The following is a 14309-nucleotide window of genomic DNA, read 5'->3' as shown; positions in this document are numbered from 1 at the left end:
TACATTGTTCAAAGTATGTGCCATTGCTAGCTATACATTTCTCCTATCTCTCTGCTAAATCATGGATTCCCAGAGGAAATAATTCTTCGGTTTTTTAAGTAAACTAAATAGTCATCCCTTTTCGACTTCCTCGTAGGAAACGAAGAGCTGCTCAGCCAATACGTGTCCCATCGATGAAAATGAATGATATTCGAAAAGAACCAAGTCTGGTGAATAACGCGGGGAAGGATAGCAGCTCCTATCCAAGTGATTTGATAGTATCCTGAAACATTTTTGCTTTTTTGGTCGCCTGGTGCTTGATTCCACGAGCCACCAGGCGCCCCCATCGAAACCCCCTAGAATTTCATTTTGGTCATTTTTCGATCAATGCATGGTTCAAATTGATCATTTGTTGCCAGTAGCGATCGGAATTAACGTTTCCATCAGGTTTTAGGAGCTTGTGAAACACCACACCTTTCTGGTCCCATCAGAAAGTCCGTTTTTTGGAGTCCTTCGACGCTTTTTTTTGTTAAGTCAAAATCGCCATTTTGAAATTTTTTAAACCACTTAAAGCACTGCGATCTTCCAAACACAAGTCCCGACAAGCATTTGGTGCGATTCCGAAGCAGCTTTCTTCAAGAGGAGCAGAAAAATAATAATCCCCGCAAAACGTCATTTTCAGGCACAAAAGTTGACATAGTTTAACCCTTTAAATGATGGGTTGCAAACCGAAATATATTTTTTTTCGACCTGTACTCATTTACCTGATGTCAAAACAAGGTAATGATGAATGAATAGCAAAACTGGGAAGTCCCAATCGGCAGGTACAGCCATCTTTTTAACATTCCGATTCTCAATGCACACCCCTAGTAATTTTGCTATTTCAAATCTGGTGGCCACATTTGACGACGAAACGAGAAAGACAAACATCCTGTTCCGTACTGAGAAATGTAAAGAAGCTCTTGTACCAAAAATTCATCCTTTATTCATTTCCCCGCTGGGATGCCAGTTTTGATATTAATTTGGCTATGCAAAATGTAAAGCTTTGAAATATTTTTTTTTAACTATACTGGAAAACTAAATATAAGTTATGATGAAAAAGTCGGTTATTGGAGCATGTATCAGTTGTATTTAATTTAATGTATGTTTGACTTTTCCTAGACTGAGCTAAACTTCAAATCACGATGTTTTCGCTGACATTTTTATATAGTTTGTCCATATATCATTATTTCGCGGGAAAAGCGGTACATAAGCAAACGAAATGGAAAGATTTTTTTAGATAACTAAGCAGAAGAGTAATGCCTCTTTCAATAGTGTAATAAACCAAAAGGTTGTTGCTAACGGTTATGTTTTATTACGCAGTTTACAGTTTAATTCATAAGCCTTACATGGTTAAAGTTCTACCCGTTCGAGTCATACGGCTACTGTTTTATGTGCCAAATCTGATTTTACTGCCCATCGGTTCTGTGTGGGTTTGCTTTTTCGACACACAGTGTAGAAAAAAGGGTCCGCATAGGAGTGTGGCGTCTCCTTTCTCACAAGGGACACAAACTCGTACAATTTCAAGATCACTCCGAAAGGATCGTCCACACGGCGTACAAACCTTCGGGGACCAATTTGGTATTGGACACATTTAATCTTGCATCGGTCTCCCCAATCGCCTTATGACAAGAAGCTATGGAAGGAACACCACCTCGGTTTCCCGCCGGGCAAACCCGGCGCTGTCCTTCCGCTGTCCTAATGAACATCCGTTATCATTATCACTAATTTGTGCAGTGCCGACTAAAGTGGGGTTAGGATTACGACACATCACATTCCAGCCCGGTCCGTCGCTTCAATTATACAACGCCACAACGAGCTCCTCCTCCTCCGTGGAAGTGATTACTTCCGGTATTCCGGAAAGCAACCATCTTCTCGCGAACGCGACTCCTGCGCACCCGAGTGTAGTGTCTAAGACTAAGGTCCCGTAATTATTGCGAGCAGCCACCCAGCCGGGTTCTTATGTCAAACTTCGTTCTTGTGTTGAGTCACAGTGGCACGCAAGTAAGACAAAATGGACGAAATCTAAAGCAGCGAAAGGCGGAGGGTCAGCCTCTCACAGGTTTAGTAGCTAATCCGCTGGATTTTTGTTCGCCCAGTTCAACTTTCTGTTTTCCTTCCTGGAATCCACTAACGAACAGAGCTTGCTTCTTCCAACAAGATGATCCGTAGGATTTTATCTCCTTCATTTGCACCTCCTCACGAATCGATTCGCGTTCGAATCGAAGGGCCAACACGCAGTGCTCGTGAAAAGCCCACGAAATTACACAGGGCAATCTCTTTGGGCAGCTCTATTCGGGGAAAAAACAACATTTGCACCATTCCCTAAATCAAGCTCTATCCAACGGAGATCTATCCGCTGGAAGTCCTCCTCGAGTGATAAATAGTCTCTCGCAAACTCGGTTCTCTGAAGTTCCGACCCGGCGTCAGATGGATTGGAAAAGATCATCAAACATTCGTTGGGTACGTAAAAACTAAATAAAGCCATAAACAACCACCATGCTACGCCGTGCCGCGAGGACCGCTAGTCTTTGTCCATCTCGGAGAGTGAAAGTGTAGAGGCCGTTTTTAGCTGTTTGGTGTTTTTACACCCTTTCTAGAGTTTTCACGACTTTCTTCATTTGGCGCTTTTGCTTTCGATAGTCTGGCGGACATTTGCTATTTTTCGGTTTTACTAGCCAATTGGGCCAATTTTCCGATTGGTGCGAAGTAGTACTTTCTTTGCGGTCTTTTTCATGTGAAAGTTTGCAAGTAGGTGTGAAGATTGTGAACGTGTTCACGACCGCTCGCTAGTTCCTTTAAGATAAAAACAACGAGTTTCTCGCTGTCCGATTTGAGGTGGATGCGAAGTACCGTTGTCATAAGGTGAATTCTAATCCTTCATCAGACGGATTGGGACGGATTCTTTCTGGATTTGTGCTGGGCTAAATTGCTGTCTGAGCAATTGTTGTTCAACAGTAAGTAAGGACATGAAAATAAAAATAACACTGGAAATCTGTCATGTGTTACGAATCCACTTAGGGTAAATTTAGATGCGTGAAGTTGCCAAGGAATCAGCATCGTTTTTAACGAATAAATACTGTACCTCTGTACCGTTAAAAGGCTATGGTCGAATCGACACGTAGGCCATTGCCACTGAAAATGGCAATCCAGCGATTGTGTCAGTGGCGGTTAAGTGTGCGATTCTAATTAGCGACAGAAACATAACAAGCATCGTTAGGTGTCAAACTTATTGCTAACGGCTCTGTACAGCAGAAACCGTCAAAATGGGGTGGTGCGTGCTTTAATGCTCTGAAGTAGCAAGAATACGATACCGTATCATGTTAATGAAGCCAGATAAAACTCGTGTTTAGTTTAGTGTTAAATTTAGTCATTGTTGCAGAGTTTTGTAGAGATCTACGTAATACAGCGTCAAAATTGAGAGTGTTAAGCATGTTTGAAAAATAATATCAGGCTGGGGAAAAAGTAATCCATTATTTCTCGGTAGATGACTTTAGTGATCGATATGTCGTGAAGTATCGCTCGTACAGTTTTAAATTTAGGCTTGTTTTAAAGCTGATACTTTACACTAAAAAAGATGCTTTCACTGTTTATTGTTTGTTCCATTCGTTTGTGAGTTACAGGGTGTTAACAATGGAAGTCACCAAAGAAAAAATTGGGTATATTTTACCATTTTTGTCCGATAAAGGCGAAAATTCAAGCTAGGCCGCTGAAATTTTGCATGGTGTTCATGGTGTCGATATTCTAACAGCTAGTTGCTACAAATTTTGGTTTCGTTGACCCTATTCAGTTATTTTTTATGTTAAAGCCTGGGCAGATACGTCATCGAAAATGTCGATAAAATCACAGAAATAATCAAAGTTGATCGGCATGTTAGTAGTCAGAGCATCGGTCAGGAGCTGAAGATTAACTATCAAATAGTTTTAAGCCATTTGCGCAAAGCTGGATTTCGAAAGAAGCTCGATGTTTGGGTGCCACCCTATTTACACCAAAAACCATGATGGCTCGAATTTTCGTCGGCGAAGTTTTGGCTAAACGGAATGAAAACGAACCATTTCTTAAACGGATAGGTACTGCGGATGTGAAATGGATACATACGACAATAATGTGTGAAAATAATCATGGTCTAAGGGTGGTGAAGCATCTTAACCGGTGTTAAAACCAGGAGTCACGGCCAGGGAGGTTCTACTGGGTATATGGTGGGACTCGAAAGGAACCGTTTATTATGAGTTGCTCCCATGCAGCCAAACACTAAATTTCAGACCTCTACTGTCAATAACTGCACCGTTCAAAGCTAGCAACTGCCCAGAAACGACCAAAATCGGCCAACGGAAGAGGTTTTGTGTTCCATTAGGAAAACGAAATGTCACGCACGACTTTAGTGACTTACCAGAAAGTCCGAGATTTTGTTTGGGATGTTTTAATGCATCCACCGTATACTCCGGACCTTGCACTAAACGATTGACATCTTTTTCGCGCATTAGAAAATTTCCTGAGTGATGAAAAACTGAGATCAAAAAAGGGTTGTGAAAATGGATTGCTCCAGTTTTTCGTCAATAACGACTAAGACTTTTACAAAGAGGCATTATCAGCCTACCTTTGAAAAGACAACAAATTTTCCAACAAAACGGTACATATTTGACGTAAATCGGACCATCGGAAGTATCTTAAATAATGTTTTGAATTTCACCCAAAAATAATGGATTACTTTTTCCCCAACCTTATATAAAAACCACTGGCTTTGTTTTCAATTCAAATGAAGGCATGACTCTACGGAAAACTTGGTGCCATGCGCGTGAAATATTCAATTATACGACCAAAACATGGCTATTTCATTGAACATAAGCGGGGACAGCGTGTGGTTGTTTGTAATCCACGTTGCAGTCACTCAACTTTTGATGAAATTTTGCACAGTTCGATCAGCCTGTTGTTGGTCAGTGAGCAGGGGTGCATATATGTCCCACCCTAGCTAATTGCTATTGGCATTGTCTCATAGCAAATTTAATTAACTTCGCGCTGCATCGTGGCAACAGGGTTATCAGTGCTTTTGCATATTTTTGCCTCTGTTGAAGAGCGTGATGGGTTTTAGCAAACACACCATACAGGGACCAGTTTTTCATCGTACAGTCACCGCCACACACACAGGAACATCCTCAGCGTGAATGACTGTTACGAGTTTTGTTATTTTCGTCCAGAATAGACAGATCTTCCTCTGAGAGTCTGTGAAAGATTGACAATCACATCGAACGTCTCACCCAGCAGCAGCAGAGAGGTGTCGTGAATGGTTCACAAACAACATCCTCGCGGACCCTTAAACACTCGTGTTCTTTCACCTCTAGAGAGCACACCAGGTAGCCCTTGGTAGGTAGGTCGTTCGTCTAAGAAACGGGATTCTATTTCATTGGATCCGTCAATACCCTCATAAAGCTCCACCAGCTTCGCCCCGTATTCAACGACACTCAAATTCCACTCCAGTAATCCAGCCACTCCATCGGCCACCAGAGATTGGATTTATTTGGGATTCTTCGCGCCGCTAGCTCTCGTCGTCGCGATGGCTAAAGCGTACGCTAACGAAATGACACTCTTTGAGCTACGTCAATCGCAGTGTGGCCGTCACTCGGCAATGCAATACGGCAAAATCAAAGGACTAACAAGCAGCAGACCACACCGGGACGCGTGTGTGCTCTGGTAAGATAGAAGTCGGGTGGTTGGTCGCCCCTCAATCACATTGAGTCGCCAGAAGCGTCCGCCGTAAAAAGGATTCACATGTGATGGCTGCTCACCGTTGCCACCGGGGATTGGGTCGGTGTGGTTTTTATGTTTTCAGGCAGATAAAAACCGTGTCCTGTGTGAGCTTGCCCTGGACGGACGCCCAATGCACTGTACTCTTTGGGCATCCTTGTCCGGGCAACGAGGTATAATGAATAAGTGAATGTTTGGCAGGCAATCTTTCGGTAATCCGCTTGGAATTACTCCATTCTGCGAGAATCGCAAGAGCTGTTTTGCACTTGTCCTAGCGCCCTTCAGCTCCAGCATCAGACATTCGCATGCATCAGTCATTGCATCACGGCGTTGTCGTACCCTCATTCTAGTGCTGACTCTTGAGCAGAACGTTTGCGAAGCTGCGTCAAAAAATACATTCGCCGCCCGGACGTACCTTGCCAACGGAGTACAATGGAAACCACCCCAGAGCCACAGCTACCCGCATGGTGTCTGCGTGTGCGGTATCTTGACGCGAAAAGACAACATGAAACAATCATCTCTCTTCAGAATACTGCATCGCTCGGTGGCGCCGTTGATGACGTACCTTGAGCCGCGGACCTGAGAGAGATCTTGAAGCAACGATTATCGAAAAGTGGAGCTTCTCCAGGCTAACGGAACGCCTGCTTCAAACCGTTGATGAATTCTTCATCACCATAACGGCCCCCACGTGTCCTATGTGCACTTCAAGTGCTGGACTGTTGGCAGCGCAACTTTAAAGAGTGCTTGCGTTTCAAGTAATTGTTATTTATTTGCAACTCTTGCCTCCTTAAATTGACACCCGGGTGGGCAGCCCTTTAAAAACGCTGCAGGCAACAGACTAAGATTAATGGGGCTTCCATTGTGTGCTTCACTGTGCTTCTCACGGCGCAAGCCACTGGCAAAGGACTTTTGGCTGCGCTCACTGCTGGCATATTGGAGCCCTTTTTGCCGCCGGTGGTTTCTTTTGCCACATAACGCATTGCACATTTTTTATTCGCACACTTTCCATCAACAAAATTCATGCCTTTTATTTCCATAAATCATTCATTCTACAACGTTTGGTGCACGAGATATCCTTTTGGCCCACAGCTTGTTCGAGTATTTCCTTTCGAAGTCAGCTGCCAAGCCTCGGCTAGTTCGATTTATCTTTTCGCTCGATGCGTATAGTTGAACCTGAAAACATACGTCGGGTTGGCCTGTTTTTTCCGAATGGCAAAGTTCGGAAAATAACAGCTCAGAACAGAGGAGCAGAAGTTGTTATTGCTTTCCAGTTATATTTCATCTTACTGTTCTCAGCTCTCCAGACACCTAAATTCATTTTTTTCTGGTCCACTTTGTTCTGAAATAGTTTGGCGACAGAAAATCTGGTCGATTGGTTTTGACTGAAATCGAAATTTCATGAAAGTTTCTTGAAGGCAGAAACGTAAAACATGTACGAAAACCAACGTAACGATAGACTAGGTCGGACTATTAGATGTAATGGCTTTGAGATGCCATTTCCGTGTATCAGAACACTGTTAGAGATTCCATTTCGCAGATAATCCCTTTCGTAGACAATCAATTTTGGATTATTGCAAAACAATTGTATTCCTTTTTTGTTATAGATAATCTGTTCAAATCCATGAATTTCCATTCGCTTGCATTCTGTTGGACTAGCAATCAGCTATAGTGCAACGGTTTCATAAAGTTTGATGAAGGTTTCGACAATGCAAAATTGGCATCTCAGCCCAAACCAGATGAAATCAGCAGACTGGAACAATCTATATCCATCTGGTTTTTAGTTACTTCATAGAAGTTCACTAACATCCGTAGAAGAGGCTAACCTTTTCTTCTTGGCTCATTGGGATGAAGTCTGGGGCCGGGACCCATGAACAACTTTTCAAACGACCACATGTATAGTGTGCTTTAGTTCGCTCCTGACATCGAAACATTCCAAAACATTCAACGCATGGGAGCATGCAGCTCTGCAATCCACAACCCGCCACGGTAAAGGACAAACAAAACATCCTTTCTAGGTTTCTACAGCTTAGGAAACACAAACGACTAGTGTTAAATTGACAAATACCCCAGAGTTTTCTAAACAGTTATCAAATTTATGTTCAAAATTGATTGCTGTGCAAAGCAAAACTCTTTTCTGAAGTGAGTTTTCAACCTGATGTTAATTTTTCTTTTCTACATTTGTATAATAATTATTGGACACTTTTATAATCTTTTTAGTGACACAAAGCAAAGCAAACCCGTGACATGGAAAATGGAAGCAAAACGGGAAAAGCTCATTTTCCTTTCAACAGTTGAAAGCGCGCGATAGTATAACTTTGCGTCCGATGCAAAGGCATCCCTCAATCGCTCTGTGTCATTGTTCTTTTGATGCTGTCTCAATTGCCAAAACCCTTTTCGGAAAAGGATATCAGTCCCTGACCTCGCTGTGTCATCAATCATTCAATGGTTTCTTTGACACTTTTGCTTTGATGTGATTGACAAGGTACATCACATCCCCTTATCAAACTGGAAATTGGTTCTCAAAATGTGTCCTTTTTTCTTATTCCAGTGCGCTTTTATTGATTTCCTCTGTCATGTGCCCATTTCCGAAAAGCTTTCTTTTCATCACTCATCACGGCGCACATTTCTGCGAAGCCCTTTTCTTGTGTGGTACAGTTTAAACGTACCCGTAATCAGTTATATACTATACTTATGTGGTCTATCAAATGCGCTTTTTCACATCAAATTCGGGAATGGCGTGACACCTGGTCACTAACTATCGGTTTTGGGTCTCACACGAATTCGTTTCAGCACCGCGTGATATTCTAGCGCTCCGACGAGCCATGAGGGTGGCCAATGGCAAAAGAAAATTACACGTTAGCAAGATATCCCGGCTAAATCCGTCGGAAAAATAACGTCGGTCCACGTGATAATAAATTTGTTCGTCCCGGGTGTGTCCACCTTTTTACCTCGTTTGACATCCTTCCTCACATGTTCAGAATCTCCTATGAACAGGCTTTACGTGAGCCCCAGCGACCATTGTCGTCATGTTCGATGGCCGGCCGTCGGCGCTCTATCCGTTACGCAGTGACACATGATGATTGATTAATAAAAGCATTGTGAAGCTAGGCAGACGGAAAGAAGGTGTTTATGCGTTTTGTTGCTTTTGCCCACAAGCTGTGCCCTGTTTTGATTAATCTATCACGAACTTTTCTCCAAGCTTTGGTGGCGCAACAAAAAAACAGTCGGACGCGTATCTCCAAGCTAGAAGCGTACGTCAGTAAATTTCTTGTGGTGTAGACGGCTTCAGAGCAATGCGTGCCGCCAATATGTTCAGAGAACTTGCCAGTGGAAGCTATGGGAAGTTTATTGGTACCCATCTAGGTAACGGCAAGCAGTCCTGTTCCGTAGACGAACAGCAGATGTATGCGAATTAAATAGAAATAAATAAAATTATACGTTCTCGACTTGTTGAAAAACAAAATCCGTCATTGCCACATATTCACGTAGAGCTAGGTAACTGGAGTAAAAAGTATTTAAGCGCGTCATCATACAAAATGTTTCATTAGTTTTTAGATTCTGCCACATTAACGCACTGGAACTAAATGATGTTGGAACTAAATAAATATTTAAAATAATCTTAAAGGTTATATCAAACATATTAAAAGTAACGAATATTGAAACATTTGATTTCACGCCGCCATTTTTTAAGATATGCTTTATAGATAGTTGTATATAAATTTGATTGGGTATTTTGTTATGGAAAATAGGCTAACAGGTTCACGATCCAGGCCCTTGTACACGTCACAATTCCAATTTTGCCTTATTTCTTCTCCAGCAAACGGTGCGGCATGGAACTGGCGCCGGAGACGAAAGCTTATTTGTATTGCATTAAATATTCAAACGTAATATCTACCCTTCTCACTTCACTCGAAGGTCGGAACGTCCATCCTATCAGTTTCTTTGGGTCTCAAAAAGCACAACAAAGCGCAAACATAATCCGTCCTCCCGACAAACATGACACAGTTTTTATAATATGACAAAAATATGCTGTAACGATCAGATGGACGTGTTGAATCACAACACACGCGCGGATATGGGGCGTTTAGTAACATTCTTGTTAGTTTTGTCACGCTTTTGGAACATGATGTAATTTGATGGAGCTCATTTTGTTCACAAAACTATTGCGCTTCTTGTGTTCTTATGCAGAATGCATAATCCCAACATCTTACAATGTATACCTTAGTAGTTAATTTTGGTTCATGTGGTGATGCAATAGTTTCTCATCCTAAATGAATTGAAAGACTTTATATTTATTTTATCATGTTACAAATAGATAGTAGATCCAACTTAACTTGGTGTGGATACCGCCAAAAATGTCCAGCAAGGGTCTAGTTTTAGGTCATCAATTTGGCTGTGTAAAAATAAATATAACATCATTAACTGATGTTGTTGGTGGGGTAGCGTGCGGTAAAGCTAAACGTTGCGTAGCTTCCTTCGGAAACGCTTTACAACAACCATTCTTCCGCATTAGCCCAGCCGCCAGAACGTTCCGTATATAGCGCTCCCTTTGACCTAGCCCAGGATGCGTGAAAAAAAAATATCACTGTCGTTTGCCTTTTGCAGCATAAGAGCCACTCGCAGACCACCGACCCTAACAGCGACAACGGCAAAAATTAATTAATCGAATAACAAAAGCTTTCACGTGGTACGCATAACTTTTCGATGCTTCGGAAGCCGGTAACGCATCCACGCCAATAACGTTGTACGGTTATTGTGTGTTATCGAAACGCTGAACAGTGTGTATCGGAAAGGACGATGTTAACTTCGCCGCTGTAGAAGCTCTGCCTTCGCCTCTGCCACTTTTACTTCCTGCATTCGGAAGAACGAGTTGTGTTTGCTTAACTTTAACTTTTGACTCAGTTTCCGGCACAACGACCTGGAAAATGAAAATCAGAAAGGTAAAGTTTTTGGTTTTGATTTCCGATTGCGCACACATTTGTATGTTTCGGAACGGAAAGCAATACAGTTGACTGTCTTTCTTAGCATACACTCTGATTATGCAAAGAAGGTGGCCTAATGTTTTTTATGAAGTTGTTTGGTCGTCTATGCTTCTTGTACGTATTATGCTGTTGTGCTGGTTTTTGCTGATAATAATTGTAGCGATTGAAATGGTAATTGGTTTCAAGTATGATTAGATTTCGAGTTCGAGCGAATCACAAGTAAAAGTTTCACAAATAACCAGGTACCAGGTAAATTTTGCATAAAATTTTTTTAGTTCATTTGTGATGATTATTATTGTTTATATATATTTTTGAAACGCCTTATGATTTTTCATTAATGCAAGTTAGTTTTTATAGAACAGCGATCATTTCGAAAATGGGATGAATCAGCACAACGAATCTCTGGTTATCAGAATTTCAAAAGCATGAAACATCAAGCATGGTGATTCAATCAGGAGGTTATTTAGTTGGAACCCATAACAAAACTCATTGCATAGCAAAATCAGATTGAACGATACCAGCATTTTTTTCTATATAGGTTTTATTGCTCAGCCTTTTGATTTTTTTTATATTCAGCTTCACTTCACGGACCATTTCTGTATCATACGCCCTTCTGTGCCACTGCCAAGGTTATTTGTCGCCGCCGCTATACATTTTTGTCCCACAGGACATGTCCCTGGTGGCCGTGATATACTGACTGACGGCGACGTCTCGCTGGTTTCCGTTTTAATTTCGCTTAATTGTGATGAATTTTTCCACTGGAAATGGCTGGTATGTCCTGGTTTGATTAGTGACGTGCAGACGACACGGCGACGGCATCACAGCACTAATCTGTGCGACACTTGCTGGCTTTGCCTATGTGCTCTGGCCCCGTCGAGTTTTTTCATAGCAGGAAATGATTAGGTTTGCCTTTTTGTGGTACAAGTCATTTTTCTTACTCCCATTTGTAAAGTTAGGATCCCCCTCGGCGCCAAAACTTGGCCACTTTTTTGGCAGACAGTTTTCTCGAGCAAATAATGTAAGCAAATGAAACGTCCTATCTGTTCCTTGGCATCGCTCATAATTCACCTTCTTTTGCATCAACTTGGTCCCATTTTTCAACAGTTTCCACCTATTGCCACCCTTGAGGAAATGAGGAAAGAGGAAAAGTCTTCATTGGCACTTGATGTCACAGAATTCGGATTCTGCTCTCGGTGTTTCGTGGTTTACGTGGTCGCGGCCCACGTTCATTAATATTCCAAGTGAAAACACATTATTTTTCCGTTACTCGAGGGCTGGTAATTAAACTTTTATGCGCTCCGCAGGGATATTTTAATGATTGAGATTTTTAAAGGAATGTTGAAACGACTGTGATATGTATCACATCATATCTGAAGGGCTGTTTTGCACTAATTTTGATATAAAATGATTACCGTAATAATTTACTGAAGTAAACTACAAATAGATTCTCAGAATTATGCATTGGTCAATAACTTTATTTAGTACATAGAGTAAGTCTTGATTTTCGATCTTTTGCGTGAATTGAACAAGGACTACTACTTTGCCCAAGTGATATAAACTATGTTTGTGTTATTTCCTGATCAGAGTTTAACATATTTAGTTCGTGATCAGAGTTAAACATAAACAAACAGTATGTACCACAGACGAGAACGATGTGTGAAACACGGATCAGATTTCTGCAGAAGCCGTGAGTTTTATGTGTGCCGATGGAGTAATTTCGCTCCTTACATTCCGATTGATGTGATGTAAAATTTTAAACACCATATATCAACGTATGCCAACGTAGCGTGCCCCATAACACACGAAACTTGATCGGGACACGGACGTTTGGCATCCTCGCGTTTCGTCCTGCACGTCCACTCCGCCAATCGATTAGTCGTACCACGAGCTGACTAGGCGATGGAGCGAATTTCTCATGATGGATCCCATCAACCTCCTCAACCTGGCATTGAGCAATTGCCCAAAGCTGCTTGCCCGTGTAGCGCCATCGATTGCCAATTTCAGCATCATCAGCGGCGCAACGGCGCGCGTCTCATGAATATTTCAATCACGGCCGCTAGTCTTCCGGCGGTGGTTGTCGAAAGTTCTGACGGATAGGAATCTCAACCTTCTTGAATGTGTGGTAGCGGCCAAACCCGAACCCTGGGATCCTTTTTCGGTCTGATTTTCGGTCGCTGGATGACTGAAACGCAACCAGACGGAAAGATAAGCCCCAGCTCCTGGGGCTCGCTTCAAAACTGCCTTGTAGAGTTAGCGAGCGGAATAATCGGAAAAGGCATCGTTCCCAACCGTCCGCGGCCTTTCACTGTCCTCCGTTATCAGATTGTTGTGGAAAGTTTCGAATCTACCAAATTTCAAAACTGATGTTGGTCACCATAATTACGATTACGGTATTTGGTCGTTTAGCTAGCAAACTATTATGCTATGCTACTCTCGATTGCCGTGTCAAGGGTCCTTGTTCTCTACCAGCTGCCGTGTCCAAAGCTACCACCATTTTTATCGTATGTCTTCGTTTGAGCGAACTTATTGCAATAGGCATTTTCGCTTCATCACGCTCCATTTGCAATCACGAGACGTTCCATTTTTAATGAAGGTTTTAGGTTGTGAACAAATTGAACCCCCAACGCTACCCAACCATCAATGCTGCCCCAGTGGCATTATTCGTTAGCACAACGAAATACTGATATCCAACGTTTCGTACGAGATGGCATTTGGTTACACCCTTCTGAATTGCACAATAATTATCTACGGTACATAAATAGAAAATATTGCTTTATGCTTTATGGCTATGACTGCCAACGGTCAATAGAGATATTATAAAATACGTAGAAAAGAGTAGAAACTTGTTAAATTATGTACGCAATTAATAATATCTATGGTTTAATATTGAATTGTATGTAATAGTTGGTTTTGCTTGGAATAGGTTTTTGTTATTGCAAAAGAAGTAAATTTTGCAATCATTCAAAAGATAAAAGTTCTTGTAGTTGTAAAAGTACTAAAACATTATTAATGTAAAAACGTCCAGCATTGCGTTTTTTATAACTTCATTTGAATTGATTATTTTGTTGATAATGATAATTTATACTGATAATGCCATATTGGCATTACACCATTAGAACAAAGCGAAATTTTCTTTTCATGTTAAATGATAAACGTAATTTAAGCCACTTCCAAAGATCGAAGTTGCAAAAACACAACATAAGAACTGTAACTGTATTCTACAGTTTTGTTAATTATACAGTGTTTTCTATTTGCTCGGTATCTACTATATTTCTCTATTTCTCAATGGTGCCTCGAGAGCACAGGACAACCAGTTTGCAAATGGAGTTGCTAAGCCCGGTACCTCCTCAAACAGACAAGTCTGACACCCTTCGTAACGAAAATGGAATAGCTGCGTCAATGGAAAATAGTTTGCCTACGGCCACTCGATGATAACGGGTTGCATAAACCATATCATTTTCATCCCACAATCATGGATCCAACTTTTCATCCATCCATGCCGTAGGGGCTCTCGCAACCGACGATAGGGCAGGGCGGCGGACGTACTGATCGATCCTTGAAATTTCC

This window comes from Anopheles cruzii, chromosome 2 (genome assembly GCF_943734635.1).
Source record: "Anopheles cruzii chromosome 2, idAnoCruzAS_RS32_06, whole genome shotgun sequence".
In the NCBI taxonomy this organism is placed as follows: Eukaryota; Metazoa; Arthropoda; class Insecta; order Diptera; family Culicidae; genus Anopheles; species Anopheles cruzii.
This window is presented reverse-complemented; position numbering follows the sequence as displayed.